Genomic DNA, 4,683 nt, shown 5'->3' with positions numbered 1-4,683 from the left:
TAAAACGAATCATGAATTCTTTGTAAACAAAATTATCCTTAATAAAATAAGGTCTAGTTAAAACCAAAGCACCGACTGAAGACTTTTGTTTAATTTTTGATATAAAAAGAAACAATAAATCATGCAAATTATTGAGCTGGTTTTAATTTATTATGCGATTGTTTTATTGATTGATTGATTTATTGTGACAGGCCTTACAGGAAATGTTTCAGATTCTCAAACAAATGTTGATATTAACTTCTTCAGACCTGATTTTTATCTACATTTTTATCCAGTTGTATCTTAAGCAGACTTTCTACCAAATACTTTTTTTTTACTCTAAAGTAATTCTTGGATGGATACTTTTTACTTTTACCAGACTAAAACTATGTTGTAGTAGTGGTATTTGAATATAATTTTTGGATACTCTGCCCACCTACAATACAAAATTATGCTAAAATTGGATTGCTAATTCTTTGTTGAGATGAACAAAGGGACCGAAAAGATGAAGAAGGAAAAGCTGTTCGCTACAAGAGGACATAGGTGACAGATGGAGGGAGCTTATGGACCTTGGCATCCTCACCGTTGGATGATTCCCACTCTGACTCATGGAAAACACAGCGGGCGTTGTCCTCAAACTGCCGTCTTTGCGCCACTTTATTCAAACTTTATCTCAACTTTTATCTGCTTTGTTCTGGAGCTTGGAATGAATAACTGACAGATTTAACTGCAAACAAATTAAAGCCATCAATTTTATGTCAACTTGTTTCTGCAGAGTAATAATTAAAGAGTTTGACACAAGAAGGCCTTTTGCTTGTCCCTTGGGTCTTTGGAGAAAAGGGTGTAAATACTAAAATGTCATAACTTAAACCTTTCATACTACTTTATTTATTATCTTTCCAGTATCATTTGAAGACATAAATTCAGTACAAGAAAAATATTGCCTTAGTTTAAAAATGAAACTTAAATCACTTTGCTTGAATTTAAATAATCTTTGACTCTTTGGCATCATGTTTTTTTCTGTTGTTATTTTAATCTGTTAAAACCTCTGCTTTTTTGTCATCACATCTTTGCCTTCCTAGCACATCAGGTAAGTGTTGAATGAGAAGATCACGCTGCTAACTTAAGGAGCTGATGGAGTGTGCTTGTATTGTTAAGTTAGATAGGAATGAGGTGAGAGCTAGTTTTAAGCTTGCGGCTTGTTTATTGTCACAGCAACTCCATAGTGACTGTCAAGACAGTTACTGTACCTGCCAGCTACAATGTTCCCAGAAGTCTGACATCACGTGAGAACTATATTGATTCCCAAGTGGAAATTGCTTATTAGAGGACATTAGAAGATTCTGATTGTCAGTGAGGTTTTATCTTTTATTTATCTTGTTCAAAGGAACAAGATGATTAAAAATCAGTAGGAAAGGATGCTGCTTTCTGTTTCTTGCTGTCTGGGCAACAAAGACCCACATTGTACCACTGACTGAAACCCCATGTATCCTTATCATAAAACATCTGCACTTGTTGGTAGTTGTTAACTTATCCCAGCACTAATGCCCCCTGCATTGCCTTGGGAACTCAGTGGCCATTGTCTGTCGCCTTGAACCAGAGTTTGGTGAAAGCGAGAGCAGACAAAAAGCCTGGCAGGTTTCTCATGCTGCAGCTTTGTGGAGCTTCGCCAGGGGAACAGAGGCAGGGGCCGGGTCCGGAAAAGTGTACCACAGGTAAACTGCGACCAACACAAAAGGAACAAAACCGGGATTGTCCAGTTGAATGGCCACACATCCCAGCTTTTGACATATGAAGCCGGTGGTTACAGATGAAGAGCTGGGATTTAATTTCGCCTCAACAGAACAACACATAAAGCATATTTAATCTGTAGACCTAATCAGTTTATCTGCTGGTTTGGTTGGATTAGAAAATTTAAGAAATACACAGTTTTACTGGTAATATGACATCTCAGGTCTGGTAAGTATTAAAAACATCTCAGACTGCGTTTTTGGTTAAAAAAAATAAAATCTAAAGGACCGATTTTAAAAGAATTTATCAAAAGTACTGTTTTGTGTATTAAAAATCACAACACTGGAAAAGGTGTGGACAAAACTATTTCAAAAAGCAAGGAAAATTTTCTTGAAATATTACTTAAAAATGTCTTCTGCTTTGTATTTGTTTTAGAATAAAAATAAATAGAGGGGTAGTTCTCATACGTGAAACACTTCCAAGAACTTTGCAGCTGGAAGCCATCTTGGTAAATACGTAACTAGCAGTAATGGCAGTTGCTATGGAGTTGCGGTGACAACAATAAACAAGCCACAAGCTTAGAACTCTCTCGCCTAGTTCCCATCTAACTTATCAACTATATAAGTACATTACAAAATTATACGATCACAATTTTTGAGTACACTACCCTCCTCTGTGTAATACTGAGATAAATAGTTATATTTACTGAAGTACTTGCTACCGAACTGGCATCATTAGCTTAGGTAATGTAGCCTTTATCCGCTAGCTTAGACGGACATGTAGCCTACCTGGATGTTACGCGAATTTACGCTGCCAGTCACCAAAACCTTGTTACTCATTTGAAAGGAAATACATATTGTAATATAATATATAATATAATGTGTTCGCAGCATTGTTAAATTATCTGATTAACCACATTAATTTTAACCAGGTAAAATTAATGCCAGACCCCTGGTATTTATTTTATTTTTTAGAAATCATTTAATAAATACTTGTGAAAACCAATAAATTTCCCTCTTAGATCATTACCAAATGTATTCAATTCAAATTCAAAAATACCTTATTGATTCCAAAGGCAAATTAAATGTTGTAACTTTTATCTATTAGATTATCATATATCATATCCTATTAGAGTATTGGTCTTTCCAATCAGGGCTGTCAAATGTTTTCAGTGCTGCTAATGTGAACAATCTGCATATTAGAATTTGACTTTCTGAAGTCAAACCATATTTTTACTTCAATGGCGTACCATGGTTTACAAATAGAAAGAACATCCTCTGCAGCGTCACTTGGGTTTGAGGCTGCGTTTCGTCCAGTCCAGTGACGTGCGGTGAGGTTCATAGCTGGTGAGGCACTGACGTCATCAGAATCAGATTTGCAAATAGATGCATAGATTGACAGCAGTTTACAGGTTATGTTTCACTTCTGCATCCTTACATATACAAACTATAGCTCACAAAACACACATATTATCTCCTGCTTCGATTGAAAGTTCACTTGAGAAAACTTTTTTAGTGTTGTAATGTAGTCATCTATGTCGAAAGTCGGGATAAGCGAGAGGAAAAAAATCACTATCTCTATTATAATCTATCGCTGCACTTGACTTGCTTCCCGAATCGTTTAGCCTAGCTCGCTGTCACTTACTCGGCAGTTGAGGAGTGAACAAGACGAACGTCTGGGATCTTGAGCGCCCCCTGCCATGAGGCAAGAGAACTGCCTGCCTCACCTCGAACCTGTTCTCTGCCGTTTATAATCGCTCATTACACGAAACACGTTACACAAACACAGTTGGTGACAAAAAGCACTGTACATTATATACATAAGCTAAATTATTGGAAATAAGTTCACATATTAAATTTGTTTAAACCATTTTATTGACGCCGTACAGCAACATGCTCTCTCCGCTTAGCAGCCAGCGCAGAGCCAGGGGTTGCGCAATCCAAGGTGAGGCAGAGCTCGCTGCTGCCTCACCGGCATCGCTTCCAAGCATTTGAATGGGAAAATAAGAAAATTCAGCGATTTTGAACAAATAAAAATCGAAATTGGTGAAGCTACATGAAAAATAAATATTTTTTAGTACAAACCACCGGATGAATATAACAATTTAAATTACTTTATGATTATATATTTTCTTTCTTTCCATGATGGCTGGTGAGGCACTGCCTCACCTGCCTCCCCTGACCGCACGTCACTGGTCCAGTCATACAACTCAGTGCCAGATCCACTTACACAAGCAGGAGTCTGCAGTTATCCTCATCCTCTTAAACCCTCAAACTAAATCACAGGTCAAGAAAAATCCTCAGAGTGGCTGTACTGAGTGAGGCCTTCTTCCACAAAAAAATGAAACAAAAGAAGAAACAAAGACATAACATGCAGAGTAATTTCCACCTGTCCTAATCCAAGCCCAGCCAGGCTTTGAACTTGTGTTCATCTTCATGTAATGTCCTAATCCAGCCAAACATTTTTCTGCCATGGAAGAGCTGGTAATCTCCTGGCTGCCTGAGTCGGGCAGAAATTACTTAGATTTACTCAGCTGAATAACTTGTTGGAAAAAATTTACTTTTTAAGAGTATTTTTTTAAATGAAGTATCACTAGTCTTAAGTAAAATTTCTGGGTACTCTACCCCCTAAGAATAACTTCTCTGAATAAGTTTGTTTTAACCAGATATTCACCAGACACACACTTGTAGTTTTTGTTAAAGTTTCATAAGTTTTACATTAAAATACATTAATTTGGCAATTTTTATCTTTTGCCTGATTTCTGTTTATAATTATGTTATTTAAATGAATAATTTTTCACGTATTTCTTTAAATTACCAACACTTCCACATAATTTTATATTTTGCTCCATCTGATGTAATTTTTAAATATTACATAATTGATGTTTTGATGAGTAGATTTTTTTACCAAATACTTTTTACTCTTACTTGATTAACTTTGAGAATGATTACTTTGTACATGTAGTTTGAGTAT

This window comes from Gambusia affinis, linkage group LG21 (genome assembly GCF_019740435.1).
Source record: "Gambusia affinis linkage group LG21, SWU_Gaff_1.0, whole genome shotgun sequence".
NCBI lineage: Eukaryota > Metazoa > Chordata > Actinopteri > Cyprinodontiformes > Poeciliidae > Gambusia > Gambusia affinis.
The sequence above is the reverse complement of the archived record's forward strand: the minus strand, read 5'-3'. Positions refer to the sequence as shown.